The sequence below is a fragment of the Procambarus clarkii genome, chromosome 89, assembly GCF_040958095.1.
Source record: "Procambarus clarkii isolate CNS0578487 chromosome 89, FALCON_Pclarkii_2.0, whole genome shotgun sequence".
NCBI lineage: Eukaryota > Metazoa > Arthropoda > Malacostraca > Decapoda > Cambaridae > Procambarus > Procambarus clarkii.
The window spans coordinates 13,165,779-13,193,061 of NC_091238.1; positions in this window are offsets into that span (position 1 = coordinate 13,165,779).

Sequence of the window (27,283 nt, forward strand, 5' to 3'; positions counted from 1 at the left end):
AGAAATACTTCAAAATCCCTACTAGACTATGCAGATAGGCTTTAAAAATGGACGACACATTACCCAAGACAGCCTAATACTTAAAAATGCAGGGTTCTGGGCCATAGTAATGATAACAGAGTTTCTAGATATCAGCTAGCCAATGCTGAAACTGCGAAATCTCATTTCCCAAATGAACGAAATAAGGTAGGGATTTAATACTGGATTACTGGAGTTTATTACTGGGATTTGCTTGGATTTATTACCAGAAACGTTAGCAATAAAAGAAGAGAGATGTGAGTACCAACAGTAAACCATCAAAGCTCCCTCCCACGAGGTGAAAGGAAAACTAAACAAAGTAATCAAAGAAGTAAAGTAAACGCCAAAATTAAATAGTAGAGAGGAGAAAAAGAGAGAGAGAGAGAGAGAGCCAAAGTAGAGACACAAAGAGATAGGAGAGAATAAGAGAAGCAGATTACTAAGTCAGATCACACTTGCTAAGAAGATTAAAGCATTTAACTGTATACTGAAAAAGTCAGCAACAAAGGTTCATGTTGTGCATAAGAGCCGATTTAATAAGACGCTGTCAGTGGCGTGCAGAGGCAGGAGAGCTCATTTTTTACAAGACGACCAAGCTATAGGATGATTAAAATTCCTAACATGACAGAAAACCCCAGCTACAGGACGACTAGAAACCGTAGCAAACCAAAAGATCTAGATATAAGACGATTGGAATCCATAACAGCAAGTTTAACACTTTTTTGTGTTCTCTGAAAGCTGCCAAAGTTTTAGAACGAGCAAGAGGAACAGGAATCTCTCTATAGGATTAACCGAGATATATAGGATTAAGGATTATATAGCTGAGAGTTGCTGGTTAGACAAAGGAGATTCCCTAGATGAGTTAATGGGTCTTCTGAAAGTTCCCTTTATGTCAAAGTTCTTCGGGTCCAAGAGAAGGAGAATTCCTTCCTCCTCACAAGGGTATAATTCTCTTGTACCTCTTACCCACAAGATAATAATTCTCTCTCTCTCTCTCTCTCTCTCTCTCTCTCTCTCTCTCTCTCTCTCTCTCTCTCTCTCTCTCTCTCTCTCTCTCTCTCTCACCTCCTCAAGGAGATGAAAATTTCCTTTCCCTCTCCCCAACAAAGGCAAGATAACTCCTCGCCCCACATGAGTGTAAGAGCCCCTCTTATCTCAATAATGACGAAATCCCTTCCCTCGCCTCCAGAAGGGCAAGATAAAGCCATTATCTTCTGGCGAGGAAGGGGCGCCGAACAAGGCCGACCGGAATCAGATTTCGGGCACCTATGGTTCCTTCAGAGACATTAATAGAGACATAATCCCTCAATCAGTGAAATATGGCTCAGATGTGACCTCAGGAACCGAAAAGTATTCTATACAAATTTTATTTGTCTGACTCGCGTAAAGATCAAGTTGAATCTATGGCTATTTAGAATGAATTACCCAGATAAAATTCGCTGTAAAATGGAATCGCTTTTTATTGTTATATATTAAAATTATGAAATATATTTTCTGTTTGAGGGGGGGGGGGAGGGAAGATACGACCATCCCGACACATAAATATCAAAGTTATGTGGAGTTCGAAGTAGCCAACGCTGTTTAAATGAAGTATATATACAAGGAGATATGATAAACATGTATAATGTTGTTCATGGTGTACAATAAATCAATTTAATGAAGCAATAACGCACTATAGTCTTTAAACAAGCACGACAGGCTACAGCTTACTCCAATTAGTGCGGAGCTGAACGTCATAATTGACGTATCTCTGTGCGCATGAGGCAACCCCTTGTTCTTTCAACAAAATGCGTTCATTTTGTACGCTATAGTCTGAAACGTACAAAATAAAGGGTACTGTGAAAAGTAACAACACCAGAAATATGTATACGTTTTTTTTAAGCATAGGTTGGTCAGGTTAGGTTAGGTAGGTGGGTTAGATTCGTTTTAGTGCCCCTTATTGTGTACGTTGTGGCAAAGCAATAGAATGGGTATAAACAGATATTTTCTTTTAGCTATTTTATCCAGCCAGGAATTACTGTATCGAATTATATCCAGCAATATCACAAGTATCAACTATGTATATCCAGGATGATACAACTGTGACCTGCTTCACCCAGGATGGTATAACTGTTCACTAATTTACCCAGAAACATATATACCGCAATATACTTTCATTCAGAGAGTTACCAATGATATTTTACCTAGGTACAACAGTAAGATTCGACAAAATGTGTCAGGTTTCTTCATTCACTTATTTCAAGATGCTATTGGTACTTACTAATTCAAAAATGGTACATTGCTCCTTAACTCATTATGGAAGGTATACTTCATTCACCATCGTCCAACTGCTGTGTAGTCTATTCTAGAAAGGTCCCACACTGGACCTTAGCTAGAAGGTCCCACACTGGACCTTATCTAGAAGGTCCCCCACTGGACCTTAGCTAGAAGGTCCCACACTGGATCTTATCTAGAAGGTCCCACACTGGACCTTAGCTAGAAGGTCCCCCACTGGACCTTAGCTAGAAGGTCCCACACTGGACCTTAGCTAGAAGGTCCCACACTGGACCTTAGCTAGAAGGTCCCCCACTGGACCTTAGCTAGAAGGTCCCACACTGGACCTTAGCTAGAAGGTCCCACACTGGACCTTAGCTAGAAGGTCCCACACTGGACCTTATCTAGAAGGTCCCACACTGGACCTTAGCTAGAAGGTCCCACACTGGACCTTAGCTAGAAGGTCCCACACTGGACCTTAGCTAGAAGGTCCCCCACTGGACCTTAGCTAGAAGGTCCCACACTGGACCTTAGCTAGAAGGTCCCACACTGGACCTTATCTAGAAGGTCCCACACTGGACCTTAGCTAGAAGGTCCCACACTGGACCTTAGCTAGAAGGTCTCACACTGGACCTTAGCTAGAAGGTCCCACACTGGACCTTAGCTAGAAGGTCCTTAGGACCTTAGCTGGTGCCAACTAACACCAAATTACACTCTGCCAACCTCCAGAACACGACGCAACAGCATAATACACCAGCCATCATGCACTCAGGAGAGAGATAAAATACAGTGGCCCAATAAGTGGCTTCACCTCATAACCTTCACTTCGTCACCTCTTTACTTCATCACCTTCACCTCATCCTCGGACACATGCAGCAAGACTGCATAATGTGTACCCGAAGTCTGATAATCAGCACTGAAGTGTATGTAGGCTTCAGCCAGGGTGGATACATATATGTAGTCCCACACCTGCTGTTTGCCCCTTTTCCAGGGGTATATTGTGATGCCATCTGGGCGAAGAGCGGGGTCATCCGGGTTTTGGTCCCCTAGGATGCGAGGTTCTCTCTCCGCTGGGCACTGAGCTGAGACAAGGCTCTTCTTGATGATGTCATTAACCTCGTTGTGTCTCGCATGCCAGCTCTTGGAGCTTCCACAATGCGACCCATGCAGTCTATATTGATCTGTTTCCACCCCTGTTGCAAATACACTTGTGTTCAGTGTGAATTGGTGCACCAAGGCGGAGGGCCACTGCTACACAAAGGAATTCTGGAGCTAGACGCATGCCTGTTGCCAACATGGGTAATGCCAGGAGGAAGTCTCCTGCATGGGGGGGCACTCGCTGCTCTGAGGCGGGCTTTATCCTTATCTGATGTTGCAGCGCTGAGCATGGCATCAGCTAATAAGATGCCATGCTTCCTGGCTGATAGATCTCACTACAGCCTTAGCTACGAGGCGTCGGAGGGTGTTGCCAACGGCAATGGGCCCGATTCCCCCATCCTTCTTCTTTAGAGCACAGAGTGCCGCTCCATAAAAGAAAGACCTGATGTCCTCAGGGACGCCGCCAACCAAACACATGTTGGTGAATCTGGTAAGTTCCACCAGAAGCTCCTTTGCGGCATCTCCAAGCACCGGGTTCAGCATTTGTTTGACGTGCTGGGAGTCTTAGGCCTGTGAAGCCCCCTGCTGAACCTGTTGGGAAAAACATAGCTGCTTTGTACACCTCAGATTCTTGAACAGTCAAGGGGTTCTATGCCAGTCGTGGGGGATCCCCGCTACAGTCTGGAGCTTGTTTAAGTTTGTTTACGATTCATATCTAATCACCGGCGTTGGCTCAAGCGTCCGATAATAAGATAACTTTATCTACCCACACTCATCAGGGTATGCAAATTAAAATTAATATCAGCCGACGAGATTTCAGATAACTGTTATTGAATGCGAAGTCCGTCAGGGAAGATAACGATGCGTATCGTTCACTGCGATATCTCGACAAGAGGATATTAATAAATAAAGGCACATAGGCTTGTCAAGACGGATGATAACACCTCTTGGGAAAGGGATTTGAGTTATCGGCAGCCAGAGTGATTGTTAGGATAACTGTTGTCCCATGGTGCGAGGTGGGGACATGATTGTCATTGAGACATTAATGAGAGTTGATCGAGAGGCGATAACAGCATTGTCGTTATCGTCTCTAACCACAAACTACTGTATAGTTTGTGCTCGAGTTATTTTTTTACGATTGTCAGCGCGGATGGTGATTGTTATGTCCCTACAGTCACCATAAGACACACAGTGATTGTTAGTGAACAGCCTCGTTCTCTCAATAAATCGCTTTATTAAAGGTATCGACCAATGCGTAAAAAATACGACATATTAATCAGAATGAAAGCACCGCAATATTGACGTTCCCTCTGAATCGACCTTGATAGCTGAGGTGACTTTGCACGTATCTGGATAGATGAAACCGTTGCATTTTTTTACGGAGTGACAAATTGAGAAAACGGGTTAAATATGCCGTCAGTTAAAAATGTCATGATGGGATATCATGGAGAATTAACATGTGCAAATTAGCACATTTGAGCTAAAGGCCATAATGGTTGGTGAGATGGGAGAGAAAACCATGAAGTAGGGAGAGAGAGAGAGAGAGAGAGAGAGAGAGAGAGAGAGAGAGAGAGAGAGAGAGAGAGAGAGAGAGAGAGAGAGAGAGAGAGAGAGAGAGAGAGAGAGAGAGAGAGAAAACCAACCTGCAGGTAAAAGAGAGGGGTAGGGAAAATCCACGAGAGGAATCCCTCTCATGGATTTAAAGAATGGGATTCCTCTCGTGGATTTAAAGGGTTAAAGAATGAAGAACAATATTTACGATCAAACAGTCCGTATATAAACAGAGCAAACCTCAAACGTTGAATCTAACCATTGTTTGTACGATTCTACAACGTAATTACGTTGAAACACATAAATAACCCAGAATTTGTGGTCGTTGGGAGGAGCGTGAGAACGGTCAATAACGCTTCGTTATGTGTTTGTTGGTAGATGTCTTTCTACAACGCCCCCCCCCCAGCCCCCCCTCCCCTGCACTCTGGGTGGGTGTCTTGTGGCAGCAACAGCACGCAAATACCTCTAGCGTGACAACTCCCCAAACACACACACACACACACACACACACACACACACACACACACACACACACACACACACACACACACACACACACACCGTTTCAGTAATACAAGAGGATTCTATGCGATCAATAGCAGCTGTCAGATTGTCAGCTGTTGCCTGGATCTATATCACCTACCTTAAAGTGAGGTGTGAGCACCACACTACACAATATATAGGAGAGCTTCAGTGCCTCTAATACTCCGCTCCTGTGCCAGGTAAGTCCACTACGAGTTCACCATAGCCCGTGCTAATTGCCCCGCTCCTGTGCCAGGTAAGTCCACTACGAGTTCACCATAGCCCGTGCTAATTGCCCCGCTCCTGTGCCAGGTAAGTTACGGGCTCACCATAGCCCGTGCTACTTGGAACTTGTTCCGAGTAGCTGAATCTATAACAACAACAACCTCTAATAAATGTTTTTGTTCTCTGCTGCAACGAGTTTCCTTAAAGGTAATGGGGACACAACGCTTGAAACTAATGGGTTCAAAAGCCTCAAACCCATCAGCCTGATTGACAATGAGGAGAGCTCTAAAACACAATTAATTTTTTGCCTGTCGTATCTGGCGAAAAAGAGAATTCTTCAGCTCTGAAGTCGTTGATGAGGACGCGAAGAACCACATTCTTCATCACCTGAAAACGTTTATGAAGAAGACCCGGAGAAACCATATTCATCATTCTTAAGAAGATTTAAGATGCCCAAGTGATCTTATTTTTAGACCTCTGGGAAAAGGTTCTCAAGAGGGTTTACAAACAGCAATTATCATCCAATTGAAACATAATTTCAGACTCTTAAACATTGATCAAGAGGACCTGTACAGACTATGCATTCTTCAGCCCCATGATAGCGACAATTAAGGCGACCTGCAGACCACAGGCCCTTAAGCGCCTATCAAGAGGATCCCCAAACTACATACGTCATCCCCTGTAAGGGCTACTAATCAAGCGGACCCGGAGACCACATTATTTACCTCGATACAGCGGACCGTGTTCATTACTGCTCGAAGCGTGTGCAACCTTCTTTTTATCAGTAGCAGCTGTATAAGCGTCGTTGTCGTCTACTGTTCCGTCCGTCAGCTTGGGTCGTTGTACTGTCGATCCCGTCTCGTCCTCTGTCAATGAGCATCGGTTCTTCGAGGCTCTCTTATCTCGGAGCGAAAATTAGACTGGGTTACGGAAGCGGGAGGACGCCATGAACTTCACCCTAAATCATTCGGATTAAGAGCTGATGATGCTCTAAAGTTTCGATTTCCAATTTACGACCCTTTTTTTGGTGTTTCTAACTTCTGTAAATCTCCTCATCTTGGAGGACGAGGGTCCGCGAGCTGACTGACATCAGAGGTTCTGAGGGTGAATGAACACTCACCTTAACTCTAGTCTCTCCGATTGTTAATTTAATCTAACTTCACCGTCGTTAATCCCAGCTATTTTCACCTGCATCTACAGTCTCGTTAACATAGAGAGCACCGATATCTTCGCTAACGACGATAACTACCAAACAGTATAGTCAATATCGACTACTTCGCCAGCAGGAATCACTAACCATTAACCACTTCTCTCGCCATTTTCCTATGCCTATTCATTTTTGTGTGTTCCTTAATTTATTGTCGGTAATATATGGATGTTTTTTATCTTATTTCCTCAATTTATGAGAGTTTGTTGACAAATTAAACCAGAAGTAATGACTGACAGTCAATAAAAATGGCCAAAATACGTTTTATCGTGCATCAATTTTATTTTGTAGCAATATTTCTTGTAGCAATTATTTAACCTTAACGGAGACAAACACTTGGGTATGTTGCTATTGCTGAAATCGTATGATGTTGAACATTTTCATCCGCCTGAAAAGCTGGAAAATCTTTAAAAAAGGAGTCCTTGATGACTCTTCTGAGAGCGTCTAAACTCGTTAGTCGTAATTGGGAGATCTTCTCCTTCACAATGACCCGATTAGACGTACAGCAAGCAGTCAAGTCTTGGCTTGAGATGGGGGGGGGGATACTTCTTATCCGATCCTAGTCTCATCCCTCGTCCACTGAATGTCTTATTAGGATAACTTTTACTTGAAAAGCATTACACTATTTTTCGTTATCTAGAGGTATGATGTTGAAGCGTCATATCGTTTCAGGATGCTGGGCTTTCGTGCAGGATGCTGCAGGAGGGAGCCGGTCGGGCTAGCGGACAGCACACTGTACTTGTGATCCTGTGGTCCCGGGTTCGATCCCGGGCGCCGGCGAGAAACAATGGGCAGAGTTTCTTTCACCCTATGTCCCCTATTACCTAGCAGTAAAATAGGTACCTGGGAGTTAGTCAGCTGTCACGGGCTGCTTCCTGGGGGTGGAGGCCTGGTCGAGGACCGGGCCACGGGGACACTAAAGCCCCGAAATCATCTCAAGATAACCTCAAGATGCTCGTTAATGCACGAATCCTCTCAAGCAGCTCTGAAACGATCTATTCTGACGGCTTGGTCATTTGTATGACGTGTTATCAACATTGTTCTTGAATTAGTAGTGTACTGTGGATACTGCTGTTTCTATCATCACCTGAGGTGGGGGATGTTCACGTCATGATATGAGGGTGATGTTGTCTACAAAATGACTGTAATTCTCCAACTTGTGGAGCCCCGCTCCTGTGCCAGGTAAGTACACTACGGGCTCACCGTAGCCCGTGCTACTTGCCCCGCTCCTGTGCCAGGTAAGTACACTACGGGCTCACCGTAGCCCGTGCTACTTGCCCCGCTCCTGTGCCAGGTAAGTACACTACGGGCTCACCATAGCCCGTGCTACTTGGAATTTGTTCCGAGTAGCTGAATCTATAACAACAACAACCTCCAACTTGTGGATCTACAACCCTCCAACCTGCAAAACGGTGACCTCTACAAAAACCTGCACCATGATTCACTCAACGCATTCCCCTCAGAGATTGGTTAGTTATGGTTTCAAGCGAGTGAATTACGCACTGCAGCTGTTTCGTCATGCGTCAAGGCAACTTAGTTATGCAATGAAGCCATTAAGTTGCGATTTGAAGATGCATTTTTTTGTTAATCAGATGTCGAAGATTAATGTAATTCTTAATTTTTGCGCTTATAGGCCGTAGCAACGACTGTAAACTTGCGTAAATCACGTTTTATTTTCAGATTGACGGGCAGATATGACGAAGAACTTAAGATATCAGATAAGTGAGACCTATTCCCCCCCCCCTACTTGCAGACAAAGTTAATGCCGCCTCACAACGGATCCGACCATGAATGTTGCATACCTCTCGGCAATACCAAAAATGCTGAAACATTCCTGACGTTTTCTAAGTTATCTTTTGGTGTTTTACCTAAAATTTAGCGTCAAAATGTTCGCAGATAAATTGTCGAAAGTGTATAGATCCAAAGCAAACGGTATATTGGATGATAATACCTATAGCCTGACTGCACTGAATGTAATACAAATTTGACAGAGTATTTCAACGTTCCTCATTTTTTTTTCAACATGAATAAAACAAATATGTGTGTGGACATCATCGGTCAACACTGACATGAAAGAAAATACGTGTAACTTTCAGAGTGTTCTGTTAGGTATTTAGCGAAGCAGTGTGAAAATGTGGACAAGAGGAGCAATTATCATCATATACTCAAAGTACTTACAATGCAAATAATTGTATACAAAAACACTTACAATGCAAATAATTGTATACAAAACATTTACAATGCAAATAATTGTATACAAAAAATACTTACAATGCAAATAATTGTATACAAAAAATACTTACAATGCAAACAATTGTATACAAAACACTTACAATGCAAATAATTGTACACAAAACACTTACAATGCAAATAATTGTACACAAAACACTTACAATGCAAATAATTGTATACAAAACACTTACAATGCAAATAATTCTATACAAAACACTTACAATGCAAATAATTGTATACAAAACATACTTACAATGCAAATAATTGTATACAAAACATTTACAATGCAGATAATAATATACAAAACACTTACAATGTAAATAATTCTATACGAAACACCTACAATGCAAATAATTGTATACAAAACACTTTCGTGTAAGACACGCCCCATGAGTCTGGATGAAACACAGATCCTTCAACTCACCGTGATCATCTTCTCAGTAATCGCAAGTCTTCTCCAATTATCCAGCCTGTCGTCAGACTAGGCAAGTCTAAGCAGCGGTCGTATCGAAAAGACGCATTCAGTAATTTTAACGTTTGTGTATTCAAACAAATTTTTGCATTAAATATAAGTTACTGGAATAAACTAAAATGTGGTGAATAGTTGGATCTAAGTTTGGTTAGGTAAGCTGATTTGAGTCTGTTGATTTTGGGTCTAAATTAACGCATTTAGTGGTATTTGCTGTACATGCTGAAGACTTTAACGAAGCACTGTTCGAGAAAGGTACATTCGTCATCTAGGTCGTCCTCATCAAGAAAGGCCAAATGCTCATTAATTTAGCAGCCAAACCTGCTGTTTATGAATGAAAACCGGTTTGCCAAAGACTCACAACTCATGACGTTCGAACATTTCTCGAGCTTTATTCGAATCGCATCTCGGGTAAATCTTTCACCCACTTACTTCAAATTCAAATAATCACCAATACAACCTAAACACCTGACCTATACCTGTATCTAACTACGCATAGAATTTTCACATATAATAATATTAACTTACATATAAGAACAAGCCTGTTTAATAATAAGTTAAATCTCATAAATGCGTCTTGGAGGGGGGGTGGGGGGAGTAGCTGTAACGAGCCTTGCCTGAGGACAGGTTGTGTGAGTCGTGTGTGTGTGTGTGTGTGTGTGTGTGTGTGTGTGTGTGTGTGTGTGTGTGTGTGTGTGTGTGTGTATGTGTGTGTGTGTGTGTGTGTGTGTGTGTGTGTGTGTGTGTGTGTGTGTGTGTGTGTGTGAAGAGTTTTTCATTCATCAAGAGAGAGTTGGTGAGGGGGGGAGGGGGGTTGGCAGGGGGTTAGAGTTGGTGTCCAGATTAACGATCATCTGGCTTTTGTTGATGAAGACTGGTTGAATTATCAATGATTTCAGAGTAAATGATATGAGACACCTGGATTATTTGTAGCTAATTCATTCAATTCTGTATACTCTAGGTATGAGTATAGGATATCCTCATAGTCTGGCAAAGTTTGTTAGTGCCGGCTTGTATACTTATCTCGTATACCATGTATGAAAAGCCAATACGTATGGCGGAGATTTTCAGATGTACATAGGGAGCTTTTGAGCTGAACAACGTAACCCCTTTTATAGATTACAGTAGCAGCAGCACAGTGTACATAAACAACATTAATTAATTAATTAGTTTTAAAAAATGTGAGTTCCCGAAGCTCAGAATTCACAAACCAAACCTTTCTTAGTATTCTTCCAGCAAATCGCAATGGCCGAAGCAAAACACTGTATATTAAATTAATTTGCTTCTGCATCCCACTATGCAGTTTATTTAACTCATTCATTTATTTATATTTAGTGCACGTACGTCCTCTTGAATTATGCATTAGAGAGAGATTAACTTTTAATAGCTCCTGATCGTAAATAATAATGAACAGTAAAGGTGGTTTATCAGTGCCTGGGGGCGAGGTGTTGACGCCTCGCCCCTGCCTCTCATTCCCCCACCCCTCTTCCCCCCTCCTTCACCCTCTCTCCCCCCTTCCTTCCCCCTCCTTACCCCTCTCTCCCCCTCCTCCTTCCCCCTCTTCCCCCTCCTCCTTCCCCCTCTCCCCCCCTCCTTCCCCCTCTCCCCCTGACACAACCCCATCCAATGTTACTGTTACTTTACCAGTAGTTTCTGCTCACCCCCACCCTTGCCTACCCCCCTCTTCTTCTCCTCTCGTTTTCCATTCCATTCTTCTCGTCTAGTCCAGTCACCTTCTTCTCCCATCTTCTCTCCTCTCTCTCCATCCTTTATCTCTCCTTTTCCCTCCCTCCATCCATCTCTCGTCCCTCACCCCCCTCCTCCCCCTCCACCCATCTCCTCTCACCTTCTCTTCCTTGTGTTCTTATAACCCCGAACACAACCCTTCCCTCCCACCACCTCCTTTACCCTCCCTCCCACCCCTCTTCCTCTCTCCCTCCCACCCCTCTTCCTCTCTCCCTTCCCCCCCCCCCCCTCCCTCTTCCCACGACAGGATCTCAGCCAGATCTGTCTTCGTTAGGTTGTTTTTCTCCGTTATATATATATATATATATATATATATATATATATATATATATATATATATATATATATATATATATATATATATATATATATATATATATATATATATATATATCAGATTTTCTTTTAGAAAATATTTTATAGAACATTTTTATATATTAGAAAATTTATTTTAGAAAAAGTGACATGTATTAAAGGTTTTCTTCTATACGTGTCTATACGTAAATGAATATGACAGCATATTCTGTATTAACTAATTTCTGGTTTAGGGCTTCTATCCCTCTAACTAGTGCTCTTGCATCAGGGTTTAGTTGGAAGAGGAGTTCTCGAAAAGTCATGTTCGTTTTTGAGGTGAAGAAAAAGAAGTAAATAACTGTAGCATGTAATACACTTATTATAGAATTGCACAACATTTCAAACCTTGTTGGCATGAACGTGAAGATGCCAATATAGAAGACAAAACAACGCCCACTACACCTGATTATTCTTTGTATGTGTTTTGTACCCTTTTTAGCCTTATTCTACTATTTTCTCCTTTATGCCTTACTCTCTATACCCTTATGTATAACGAATGTATTCCCATTGTTTTCACCAGACCCCATTGTTTGATCCATTTGTATTCACTTGACCCACTATTAGTATAAATATAATGTCCTGTACTGTAACTTCACTTGAGAATGAACCATGTAGGTTCGGAACGTTGTGCAATTTTATAATAAGTGTAATACATTCTACAGTTATTGGGCTGTATAATGGGCTGATACTGACAGGATGGGCTGCTTACTATAATTGACGCTGGAACTTTTCTCAAACATTGCTTAGCTCTCTTCCTATGTTATTAAAATAACCCATCCTCAACAACAATGGCCAAATGCACATTCCCCCCCAAACAGTTGACGTTCGAACATTTCACGAACAGTGTTTCACTGACGACCTCTGTTCGAAGTGCAGCTCTCGTACACTTCGTTCAGCTTCACTCGCGTACACCAAATACAAATAATTACCAACAAGACCTATACGCCTAACCTATGCCTCAATATGCATAATAGGCCAATATATTATATTTTGAGTAACTTCAAATTTTGCATGAACAGGGTGTTATAACTGATGAAAGCGTGTTTAGGGGGGGGGGGGGTCGGACACTGGATGGACGAACATAGCCTGAGGATAGGTTGCAACGCCAGTAAGTTCAAAATAGAGTAGTATTAAAAAGTATCAAAGTAGTAGTAGAAGTATAAAAGTAGTATCAAAAGTATCCTGTATTCCCAAACAGGGTGGAGGATGGGTTAATGAGCATTTACACGATGTTGATGAGGACTGTCTGATATATACATATGTGTGTAAAAAAACCCACACAAGGCCAACAGGACGCGATCCAGAAACTGATGTTTTTCTAATTCTACATATGGAGTGTTATTATTAGTTATGATACTTTTTCATCTGGAACCCCTATCCCCTTTTCAGGGTGCCCTCAGGCTCAGACGCTCTCTTAACACGAGTTGAAAACCCTACTAGTGAGGGTACGATATGGAAATAACTTAGTGGGCAAAATATACGAGAGTAACTTTAAACGTTATCAAACGTTGATTCAACGTTTGAATCAACGTCGTTAACGTTGATTCAACTATAGCACTTCTCTTCATTGTTTACATTTGTATTCATCCCCCCTCCCCCCACTACCGGCACGCACGTGTTTATTGTTTACATTTATACCCCAAACTCCCCAACCCTTCTCCCACCCGTTTGACCTCCAGCCTGTGTCTGTGTATACCAGCCAGAGAACTCCTAACATCTAGTCCTCGACCTCACAAACACAATGGTGTTTATCACTCAGGAATCTGCACACCGGCCTGCCCATTAACCTGCGCAATTCATGATTAGAACCAATTAGGAGGTAATTAGCACATGCTGGCACTAATTTCTCTTCTAGTGTGAGGAGTTCCGGCTGACCTGGTCTTCATTGATGTTTGTGGCGTCATAAACTCCCTCCGGCTTTGGTGAATGTTGTGGGGGGGGGGAGAGGGGAGCGGGTGTTGGGAGGGGGGTGTTGGGAGTAACTGTGTGGGGGTTGGGGAGGGGATTGGGGTTATGGGTTTTGTGGGGGGGGGGGGGGTAGTTGGTGTGGATGGTGGTTGATCATGAAAGCAGAGAAGGAGGGGTGTGTGGTTAAGGGGGGAGAGAATATGGGTGGGGGGGGGGTTAACGGGAGAGAATAGGTGGGGGGGTTAAGGGGAGAGAATAGGGGGGGGGTTAAGGGGAGAGAATAGGCGTGGGGTGTTTTATTCAGCCGTTTCTAAAATGGTTGCATTGTGTTTGGCCTTACATGTTCCAGCATTTGAGTGTTCCATGGTTCTCAGTGTTCCATGTGTCGTATTCCAGTGTTCGAATGTTCCAGTGTTCGTGTGTTCCATTATCCGAACGTTCCATTGTTCCACCTTAATACTGAATATGTTCCGGTACGTTTCGCACAAATATGCCGGATTACTTCCCACTTTTGAAGAATCCAAAGTGGCCATCTTGATTTTTCTTGATAGAGTCCATTACCGAATGATGAAAAATTCTTGGGACTCTACTCTAGCATCTTATCTGCCTCGTCTCTGTCGTCTTCTCTGCCTCTATATTCTGCCCCCCTAGAGAGTGGGATGGGAAGCAAAGGAATAGAAACCAGGATGTGGGAAAGAAGTGGAAGGAGGGTGGGAAAGGAGAGCTAGAGAGGGGGAAAGGTGGTTGCATTGAAGGTTGCATTAGTGCACAGCCTCTACCACCAGCTCCTGACACTGCGATAATTACCGGACCGGACTCCGTGATGCTGCCTGGTAGTCTGTGTGTGTGTGTGTGTGTGTGTGTGTGTGTGTGTGTGTGTGTGTGTGTGTGTGTGTGTGTGTGTGTGTGTGTGTGTGTGTGTAGCCGGACTTGGGACCCACAACAACCCCTGCTCCCCCTTACGCGCGACACAAACACTTTGTTCAGTCCACGCTCTCATTCTACATTTTTTTTTATTAAGATATGAGGTACATCTGCATTAGTGCAGCTACCCTAGACTATATGAAGTGGAGTACAGTGTGTCAAAAAAGCTAACTAGGCGATGCTAAGAAATCCCCATCACACAGGATGGTTAGTCATACAGAGGCATGTGGCTGCAAGTCTCTATGTCTCTATTCTAGGGCGTCAAGCCTTCCTTCTAGAACAGCAGGCTTGTATTCTAGAGCGTCAGGCCTTCATTCTAGACCCCACAATCTCTTCATTCTAGTCTTGCAGACCTTCATTCTATTCCAAAAAGCCTTATTTCACGACTGACACTCGATCTGGACCGAAGAGACAGTCCAAACACCCTCGGGTTCGAGCCCTGGGCAGGGAGGGTCGACTGGGCACTGATGCCCAACTGTTCACCCCTTCTTACCTAGTAGCAATTGACGACCCGGTTGTAAAAACTGATTAGCTGATCGTGTTGCAAGTAAAACTAGTATATTAAGACCTAAGATGAGCTTTGGGAAAGGAAAGTTTTGAGCCTGCTAACAGGAGTCAGAATTTGTTTGCTGCTGTACACAGGGGAGAACCATAAATTGACTGCCATACTTTGCTATGTAAACAAATGAATTTAATGGCCTCAATTTTCTTACCTCGAGTATAAAACCGGTATCAACACAATGTACGAAATGTAACCAGTAAATCAACACAAAATAGAACACTAATGAATGAATACCAAGTGGATAACATTTTATTTAAAAAAATAACAGACCTTGATAAATAGTGATTGCGAATAGGGTTGTAGATTTATGACACAATTTGCCGGGTCATGTATTCGACGTGAAGTCTCTAGATTGTTTCAAGCGCAGGTTAGACATGTAGGTGAATTTAATATAGTAGGGGAGCTGCCTCGTATGGATCAATAGGGCTTTTGAAATATTATTTTATTCATAAATTCTTATGAATGTGAGAATGTCATCTATCAGGACATATCTGTCGCAGGATGTCATTCACTCTTATGCATAAGAATATAGAACAAAATATCATCAGTGGACAAGAAAAGGGGCAATTAGTTTCTTAATTTCAGTCCCCCACAGGAGTCAAATGAGTTTTTTAAGGTCTCGTGATTGGGTACCTAATAGGCATGAGCAGCGATACAGTCCACTTAATATCCATCGCAACTGGTGTGAGAAGCAGTTAATCCTATTACAACTTCAGTTTAATCCAATTGCACCTTCAACACTCGACCTGGTTCGCTCGACGGCCAAAGCCCCCAGAGTAATCACAGCTGATAAGCGGTTGAGCCTCTCTAGCGTGGGACTCTCCCAGATGCCCGTCTGTGGGAGACAGACACACACGCACGCACACACACACACACACACACACACACACACACACACACACACACACACACACACACACACGCACACACACACACACACACACACACACACACACACACACACACACACACACACACACACACACTCCGGGGGCCTCGCTGCTGAATGGACAGCGGTCTGGGGTCGTAGTCCTAAGGGCCAGGTTCGATCCCCAGCAGAGGCAGAAAAAATGAGTAGAGTTTATTTCACCCTGGTGCTCCTGTTTACCTAGCAGTAAATAGCTACCTGGGAGTTAGACAGCTGCTACGGGCTACTTCCTGGGGATGTGTCTGTGTGTGTGCGTGTGTAAGAGAAATATATGTAGTAGACATAATAGAGGAAAAATAAATTGGTTAGAAAGGCGGGGTCCAAGAGCTATTAGCTCGATTCTGCAGATACAAATATTAAATACAGAGTTATTGTGAGGGGTGCCACTAGGGAGTCCTACAGGGTTCTCTACCGGGACCTATCCTGTTTCTGATCTACGGCAGAGATCTCTCAGAGGGTACAGACTCATTCCTCACAATGTTTACTAACGACGCAGCAATTATAAAAAGTATTAAGACAGAGGAGGACAGCAAAAGACTACAAGAAGATCTTGACAAGCTCAAGGAATGTAAAGTAATGATAATAGGTGTTGGAAGCATGATGCTAGATATAGAAGGAACCATTTGGGAGAAAAAATATTTTAAGAATCAGGAGAGAAAGATCTAAGGGTTGACATCACACCAAACCTGTCCCCTGAAGCCCACATCCAAAGGATATCATTAGCGGCATATGCCTGATTGGTCAACCCAAGTACTGCTTTTAGAAACTTGTTTTAAGGAAACATTCAGTTCCTAGTGTACCCCACGTTAGACCAATCCTTGAGTATGCAGCTCCAGCCTGGAGCCTGTACCTTTTCAATTACTGGACAAAGTTAGAGAAAGTTTGTAGGTGGGAAGGCCAGAATAGTCCCTGAGCTGAAAGGTATGAACTACGAAAAGAGACTTTGTGAACTAAACTTTATGTCCCTAGAATACAAAAGAGTTCGGAGAGACATGATCACCCCCTGCAAGATTCTCAGAGGAACTGACATCATAGACAAATTATTTAGTACGGGTGATACACGAACAAGGGGCCACAGGTGAAAACTTGGTACTCAAATTAGCCACAAAGACATTAAAAGGATTTGTTCAGTGTTAGAGAAGTTAACAAATGGAAACCATTTGTAAGTGATGTGGTGGAGACTCACTCCATACACAGTTTTAAATGTAGATATGATAGATCGAGGATACACCAGGTGGTTGATGAATGAGAGGAGAGACCAAAGAGCTGAAGCTCAACCCCCGCAAAAACAACTAAGTGAGTACAACTAAGTGACAGTACCCTACACGTACGTTTACACACACACACACACACACACACACACACACACACACACACACACACACACACACACACACACACACACACGTGCACGTACAGCACCTGACCTCACCTGGATGCTGCGTGCAGATGCTGAGTGTGAGAGAAATAAACATGATGCTGATAGCCATAAAAACTGCAATAAGACACCTGGGCATCATCGGAATCCTTCAGGCGGTAGGCAATTGGAAGGGCTTGAGAGAGAGAGAGAGAGAGAGAGAGAGAGAGAGAGAGAGAGAGAGAGAGAGAGAGAGAGAGAGAGAGAGAGAGAGAGAGAGAGAGAGAGAGAGAGAGAGAGGAGTAATAGAGCATGGGAGATGCTTGCTGGGAGAGAAAAACAATCAAGAAATAAAGGAGAGGGGGGGGGGAGGGGTGGATCAGTGAGCAGAAGTGGGAGTGTGAGAGAGGCTGAGATGAAGAGATGCAGGAAGCTTGGATGCTGGCGGTTATGTCATGGGTGAGAATGCTCAGACTTGTGGGTCAAATAACTCCATTTGTAATATCTCCCAATACACGAATTACTTTTACTATATGCACAACATTTTTTAACCTTTCATGCAAGATTGAAATCTAGAGAGCATGATTTCCTAAAGCACATGCACCTAGAGTTACAAATATAGGAAAGATATACATATCAATAATTCTAAAATATAATATTATTAAATTTTTCCATAAGCAAAATTCGGGGTATAATCAAAGATTTCCTATCTATTTTTTGTTGTTGTATCTATTTTTGTTCCTATGTATCTATTTTGGTTCCTATTTGTCTATTTTATTTTCTTGGCTATCAATTTTTGTTCTTGTTAATCTATTTTTGTTCCTATATCTCTATTTTGTTTGTTAAAATGTATCTAATTTTTGTTCATGTATTCATTCACCGATTTCCTGTTTTGTTCCAACCATTCAATCTATGTATTTTTGGTACCGGTTAATTTTTTTGGCGACGTATTTCATAGAAGTCAAACCACTTCCAGTAATTAGGTGTGATCTGTTTCGCCCATAGGCTATGAAAGGTAGTTTGCTTATGAATAACATTAGGGGAGCGGCGCTCGGGTCAACGGATCACTCACAACAAAAACCTTGTCCAACCACTCAGCTTCCTTTTGCCTTGACAGAAAGTTTGGTCTCTCTCTCTCTCTCTCTCTCTCTCTCTCTCTCTCTCTCTCTCTCTCTCTCTCTCTCTCTCTCTCTCTCTCTCCTCTCTCTCTCTCTCTCCCTCTCTCTCTCTCTCTCTCTCTCTCTCTCTCTCTCTCTCTCTCTCTCTCTCTCTCTCTCTCTCTCTTCATTCTTGTCTGTTGCTCCTAAACTACTGCTAATTCCCCTCTCTCTCTTTTCGTGCTCATCCCTCCGTCTTTCCCACTTATTTAACTCGCTCTACAACACGCAGAGAGAGAGAGAATGAGAGTAAGAGACACTCGCAACACAACACCCACCACTTAACTGGAATAGTGTTGAGGTAGTTGAGAGACTACTTATGCAAAACAAAACAAACAGCAATAGTAAGTCTGGAGAGGTGAGATTAGACGACAGTAACTATCAGAGTACTACAGGAGATCAGTACTACAGAGGATCAGTGCTACAGGGGATCAGTAGTACAGGAGATCAGTAGTAATGCCCATTCCTTGTCTGATAAATCTCATGTACATAACAGCAGGAACAGGGTCCTCAATGACAATATATCTCGACATTACAACACTGATGAAACGAATCAATACAGATGATTGTAGAATACTTCGGGTGGATCTGGACAGCCAAAAGTGATTTTTTATTTATTTTTTCATTTACAAAGGTAAATACTATAAAATACTACATATGTACACAATCAAACAGCCAGACCAACAACCAGGAGGCCTGGTCAGAGACCGGGCCGCTGGGATATTGATCCCCCGAAACCTTCAACAGGTAGGTTCAGGAACGGATCATTTGTGACCCTTGTTAGCAGGTTGAGAGCTTTCCCTTCCCATAACTCATGGTAAGTCTTGCCCTACTAGTTTACCCTGGAACACGATCCGCCAATCAGTTAACAACTAGTTATCCAATTACTGCTGGGTGAAGAGCGGTGAACAGTGAAGGATTCCTGCCTAGTCAGTCCTCCCTAGCCAGGACTCGAACCCAGGCCAAATTGCTCACGAGACGCTGTAAAAATGAGTGGTCATTGCGCCACTTAAGACTGTGTAATGATAATGGGTCAATTAGAAAATGATGGGAAGACTAATGCTAGAGTCAGAGAGGCAAAATTATTTGAAAATCTCACGTAACACCACAATAATCACAGGTAGCATACATAAAGAGGTTGACATCAGCGGCATGTGCAAAGCTGGCACACATTTATTTAACCTCTCTCTGGGTGTTGTACACTGTGTCAGGCCGCAATGAAATCCCAATTAGAAGAACAAGAATATAATCAATAGGACCTCTCCATACTCAAAAATCTAAAAGCAGTTGACTATATAAATAATTACATTAGGACTCTTATAGGCCTTAATAGACTGAACACACAATAGGCTTAGCGCTAATATGGACAGGACGAATGGCCACACATATGGAAACTATTTTACACAGATGAGCGATAAGGAGGCTGGAAGCCGATTGATTGATAAAGATTAAGCCACCCAAGAGGTGGCACGGGCATGAATAGCCCGTAAGTGGGCTGGAAGTCAATTTGCCTGTGTACAAGTAGTAATAGAGGACACAATTGAGGTGAAATGGGGGAGGTAGTTAAGATCAATTTCATTACCAATCGGTGACCGAGAGCCCCGGAGTCTAAGCTCGGCCAGCAGACCCCTGTAGGTGAGTAAATATAGGTAGGAGCACATAGATTTACCAGCTTTTTCCCTCGAGGATTATAGTGTAGTTCTCCTCTATCATGTATATGTATATAAAAATCCTATATTTATATATTATATTAAATATCTTATATTTATATGTATATCCTCTTTCATACATTCATGTATGACCTCTTCGTCCCTCCCCACACCAGCAATTCTCTCTATTCTGTTGATATTGTTTCTCGTCTTCTCGCTTCACATCCTTCTCTTTCTTACCTACTTTTGCTGCTATCTCTTCCTCCCGTTACTCTATCCCCTTCTCCTCCTTCCCTTCCTCCTCCATCTTTCTCTCCTTCCTTTTCTCCTCATTCTGAGCTACTGCGTCAGGGAGAAGGCATGAAGGCTCCATCCATCATTTTAAATCGCCCTCACGACCACAATCTCCTCTCTCTCTCTCTCTCTCTCTCTCTCTCTCTCTCTCTCTCTCTCTCTCTCTCTCTCTCTCTCTCTCTCTCTCTGTACCACCTTCCCTCTCTTTAATCTTTTATCCTATGTTGCAGCATCTCTTCCCTCTCCTTAGCTTCTTATTCATCGTTGCTGCTTCTTCCTTCTTTCAGTATGTTTCAATTCTCCTTTGGTTACTACTTCCTCCTTCAATGTAGAGGTTAACTGTAACAACGAGGAGTGACGTAAGGAAAGGTACGACTGAAAGGCTTGATAGTGGTCGTGTGATCAAGGAAACTATGAACAATTCAAGATTAAAAAGTAGGCCAGTTATCAATACAACTGTGAGCATCACAAGACGAAAAAAATAATCATATCAAATAATCATATATATATATGTGTATATATATATATATATATATATATATATATATATATATATATATATATATATATATATATATATATGTATATATATATATATATATATATATATATATATATATATATATATATATATATATATATATATATAGAAAAGATTCCACAAGAAAACAAAAAATCTTGGAGTTTATATTATAAATGCAGAGATTAAAAAAGAAGAAAGAAGACATAATATAATAATAATAATAATAATAATAATAATAATAATAATAATAATAATAATAATAATCATTAAACTAGGAATAAGCAATACAGAAAAGCAGGAAGAAAGCAGCGGATTGCAACAACAGACAACCACACCATGATAAAGCTGATATATATATATATACCTCTGATGTTTACGAGGAAGTGTAATTTATGTGTATATTGCCGCTGCATTCAGGGATAGATAGCACTGCAGTGGTACAAAAACAGTCCCTTAAGATAAAATGAAGATTAAAAAGAAAAATATAAGGATGTAGTCATACAAAACGGGAACACTTTTATATAAAATAACAAAAGAACACCAAAATACCCCCAAAAAAGCAAGAGTGCAGAAAACTTTAGTACCAGCAGAGGGGAAAAAACACGTTGCCTGGAAAGATGTAAGGCAGCAACAACCAAAAAAGCAGAGCAGGACGCCAGTTATCGGTCAGTGACTCTTAGGGGAGGACACAGTCATCGGTATATCTATTAATTACTAGACCTAGTATTCGTGCGCTCCGATACTGGGCCTCAAGAAAACTCGTTTGAAAACATGAGGCCCATGGTACCGATGAGGTTATCCTCATTTGGATTAGGTCATAGGTATCACAAAGTTAACACAAAGGTAATGTAAGTGAAGTTAAGTCCGAATGGGATACTTTCGTGAGTGGAGTGCCCCCATGGCTCTGTCCTGGGACCTGGGAAGACCTCGAAATCCGAGAATAAAATGTAGTTTCAGTACCCAAGACAGAGGGTATAGACAGGAAGCACACACATATAGACCAGTGTCAATAACATGACACTGTTGTGACACATGACACGCAAAATTGGAGAAATTGAGAAGGGAGTGAATGGGACAACACTAGGAGAGAATAAGTCTTGTAACGCATGGATAACGTGGTTCCATTTAAGAAAAGTCATACCTGACAAACTTGATATAGGGGGGTAGAAATAGCCTAAGCTACTCTATCCCTTTGAGATGTATTTTTTCTTGTCTCAATAAACATACTTGAACTTGAACTTGATATAGAGTTCTAAATCATGGTCGCTATCATATGTTAAAAGAAAGAGGTTGGGTTGCCTGCATTTTCTTAGAATGCAATAAAACCTTTGAGTTGCTCACACACTTCTAATATATTATAGGGAGACACAGAGGTAGATTACAAGTAACCCATTGAAGTGGATAAGGAAGTACCTGACGGACAGGAAACACATTGTCACAGTCATAGGAAATATGTCAAACTTGGGAGAAACAGAATGCCGGGTTCCACAGGGCACTCCTAGGCCCACTTCTGTTCCTTATCTGTGCAAGAACTACCCCTAGACTGATGGCACAAACATTATGAGAAAAGCAAATTCTGAGGATGACTATAAAGTGATGTAGAAAGATCGTAACAAACTCGATATGTTTTAGGACAAATGGCTGTTAGAATTCAACTCAAACAAGTGTAAGACAATATAGAACACGAGGATAAAAGACCAGAATGAATTAACCACATAAAATGAAAGCAACAACTAGATTTGAAAAGACTAGAAAAATTTGTGAGTGAATATAATTTAAACTCTAACAAAATAGCAGTATGATAAGGATAACGTTAGCAGTATATGGAAAGCTGGTGAATGTAAGAACAGCATTTAAAAATATGTGAAAAAATGGTTTAAAGACCATATGCACTGCATATATGAGACCATTACTGCCATACACAGCCCCAGCATGGAATCCGCACTTTCAGAAGTCTTCTCTCCACTAATACAAATTACAATACAATTTATACACGCTCTAGACGGACAAACGTATGAAGACATCTCACAGAAACTCAATCTCACAGTCCTGAAGAAAAACTAGTAGAGGGGATATGATCAAGACATACAAGATACTTGAGTGGAATGGAAGAGGTAGACAAGAACAATCTCTTTCAACTGAGAAAAAACGTAATGGGAGGATGTAGGTGAAGCTGAAGAAAAAATCAAGTCATATATATATATAAGAAAATGTTGCACCATGTTCAGATGATCAACAAATAGAATGTAGAAAAAATCACTTAAGATACTTCCATCCATAACTTCAAAAAAAGTTAAAAAACCTAATTGAGGATCAGGTTCAGAACCTGAACCTCAATTAGATATAAAAATCTCTTCAATAACAAAAGGGCAAAATGAGCCAGAACATTACTTTCCCGCTATCACAGATAGATAAGCATCGTCAGGATGGCACAGAAACAACATGGGCAAGGACAAGATCCTAATGTCTTATCTAAACAACACGAAGAATATAGCAATGTAATATATTTACCTGGATAGACTGGTTTGGAGTTGCGACACACCTCAATCAAGGCATCTAGGTAGACGCAACAGAGACGCTCTTCCAGTGACACACACACCTCCAAGAACTCATCCAAAGTGGTGCAGCTCCAGAAACCTATCTCCAAGAACTCATCCAAAGTGGTGCAGCTCCAGAAACCTATCTCCAAGAACGCAACCAAAGTGGTACAGCTCCAGAAACCCATCTCCAAGAACTCATCCAAAGTGGTACAGCTCCAGAAACCCATCTCCAAGAACGCAACCAAAGTGGTGCAGCTCCAGAAACCCATCTCCAAGAACGCAACCAAAGTGGTGCAGCTCCAGAAACCTATCTCCAAGAACGCAAACAAAGTGGCGCTTCTCCAGCAACGCACTCAGAGCGATGCGTCTTTACAAACGTATCTGTAACAACGGATATAACGTCACAAGACATCGGAATAACAAATAATTCACAATAGAAACAACAGAGCATGATAAGGGTTTACAAAAAAAAGTAATTATGTAACACTATATTTAACTTTAGCATTACTGTTTTTATCAACTTAAGAACGGGTGCGTCAATATAAACGTTTGAATAACGGCAACTTTTACACATATATAAAAGTCAACAACAGCAGAAACAGCAAAAAGCAGATGGTCCGCTTGTATTGTCAACAAGAGCAGGAGTAAATATATAAGGAATACCTCGAACGACAAAAATAACATAAATGGGGAAGATAGGGGGCGCAGTGGTAACACAATGGATGTTCGACTCGCAAGTGATTGGTCTAAGTTCGAATCCTGGGCAGGTAGGATTGTCTGGGCGTCGATTTATAACTGTTCGCTTCCGTTCAACCATTTGGGCTGGATAGTAGACCGTCGGTCTCGCTTCATGCAGGTCGGCGTTCAATCCCCGACCGTCCACAAGTGGTTGGGAGCACCATTCCTTCCCCCCCCCCTCCACCGTCCCATCCCAAATCCTTGTCCTGACTCCTTCCAAGGGCTATATAGTCGTTATGGCTTCGCGCTTTCCCCTGATAATTCCCTCCCTCCCTCACCCAGCAGTAATTGGATACCTGGTTGTTAACCAATGGGCGGGTCGTGTTCCAGGGGGAAAGCTAATAGGCATCAGGGTTCCCATGAGATATGGGAAGAGAAAGCTTTCAAGCTGCTAATGGGTTACTGCTAAAGTCTGTTTCTGTACTCACCTGTGTAAAAAAAAAAGATACTTGCAATATTTGCAACAGTAGTACTTGCAGAAGAATGACGTATATTGACTTTAGTGACATCAAGAAACACAACAAGGGGGAAAGAAAATCAACTATGACAAAGTTATTCAGTATCAACTAGAACTAAGACATTTTTTGTTGATGTCTTTGTTGCCATAAACACCTTTGTCATCGTTATTATCATTCCTTACATCTATATTTACAATCACATGGATATATATACCGCTTCACGGGATACATATACAGATAATTTAGGGTTGAAATATGGTCAAAACTAAAGTATACTCGATGGTTATACAGTCAGAAGTTATGGTGGCCTGCATAACCCTCCAGACAGGCCAAAATCCCAACACCAAACCATGCTAACATCACCATTAAAGCAGTAATCAACAGCACCTCATTTTCTGTATCACCAGTATTCTTGTTGAACCTTACAAGAATATGGGAGGCAGGTCACCCTAAGATCATCGAGGACAGCTATGGTAGCATTCAAAGGAATATTGAGGCCAGCTATGGGACTCTTTTTCAACGAACATGGAGCCCACACCATCCACGGTGACTGTATCCAGTCAGTTAGAAAATTGGATACTACAAGAACGCTAATCGTTGATAGTTCGAGTCACCCTAAGTGCTTTACCCCTTGTATATCTCTCCATATGTTGCTACACACACACACGCATGTGGTGGAGGCTGACTCCATACACAGTTTCAAATCTAGATATGATAGAGCCCAATAGGCTCAGGAATCTGTACACCAGTTGATTGACAGTTGAGACGCGGGACCAAAGAGCCAGAGCTCAACCCCCGCAAACACAACTCGGTGAGTACACACACACACACACACATACACACACACACACACACACACACACACACACACACACACACACACACACACACACACACACACACACACTCAGGTCTTACACTACCTAGGAGACTGTATATCTCCTGGAGTATACATATAACATCTTTGTTATATAGAGGATACTAAAAAAAACTATCTGTATCCTGTGACAATTATTCTCATCTTATTATTCTCTCCGGTGTCAATGATCTTACTGCTGCGCGACGCCTGGATGATTAAACCAAGCAAATTAACAACTCAATGAACAGCTACTTATAATACTCGTTATCAGGGGTCGCTTTCACCATCACAAATCCACCTCAGAGTCATCGTCACCATCACACACACTCATCATCTTGCTATGCCCTTCATTCCTGACAACAACAACAACAACATCACACACACACGCAAGAGCTGAACCGGGAAATATTTGAGTGCAAAAGGCTTAAAGTAGCAACGTGAAACAAGAATACAGTAGCAAATCAAAGCAGCAACGCACGCAACAGTCTAATAAACAAACGCAATTGCGACAAACAGATGATAAGAACGATAAGAAAAGCTTTGCAGTAAGTGGAACTTCCATGGACAAGTACAAACTGGAAAACAACTATCTCCAACACCTTAATGACACCACTTAAGTGAGGAGAAAAACACCAAATATAAATGAGAAAAAAAAGTGAAACAGAAGAATAGCGTTAACAGGAAAAAAAAGGAACACCAAAGTAGTAGACAGATTGCTACAATAGCAAGTCAACAATAGCAAGTCAACAATAGCAAGTCAACAATAGCAAGTCAACAATAGCAAGTCAACAATAGCAAGTCAACAATAGCAAGTCAACAATAGCAAGGAGGTACTAACAGTAACTAGCAACATCATCCTGCCCGAAACGCTATGCATGAAATTAGTGGCTTTGCAATAACGAGCAAACACCAATATTATGTAATTTCATCAACCCATTGTACCCTCTCGCGAATAAATTATTATTATTATATTATTATTATAAACAAATAAGATCCTAACCACTTAATCACCAATACCACCAACAGCACTAACAGAGCCCAAACCACTGTATGAAACAGCAGCAACAACAGAACTAACAGGAAAAACATCAACACTCACAACAGCTTCAAAAACTCATATATAATCACCAAATACCTCACAACATTTGTGTTCTCCAGCAGCAACAAAAATACATACTGGATGTACCTCATAATCCCCTACATAATAATGTAGGATTATGAGGTACTGGATGTACCTCATAATCCCCAAAAATAACACACACACAAAAATAGATCACTGCATATGAAGATATAACAATAATCAGCTTCCGAACAACAGCAAAGATAACAGCAATTACAGCAGTGACAAAACACGAATCACTTCTATCGACACATTCAATATTTCGCCAAACTATAACCAACGCAAAGATAATACCAACAACACAAACAACCTCATTGTCTGCAAGAAGATTGCAACACCATCATCAGAGGAGAAACACTGGCAACAAGCATCGCAGCATCCGCATCTGCGAGAGAGACAGGAGAGGAGAGAGAGGGGGAGGGATGGGATGGTTTGGGGGGAGGGAGGAGGCTATCTGGGATGAAGTACGGTAGGATAATGGGGTTAAAGAAGACTAGGATGAGGAGGAGGATGAGAAGAACTGAAGAGGGGGGGGGGATGGGATGCTGGGAAGAGATGCTGAAAGATGGAGATGGGATGCTGCGGAGATAC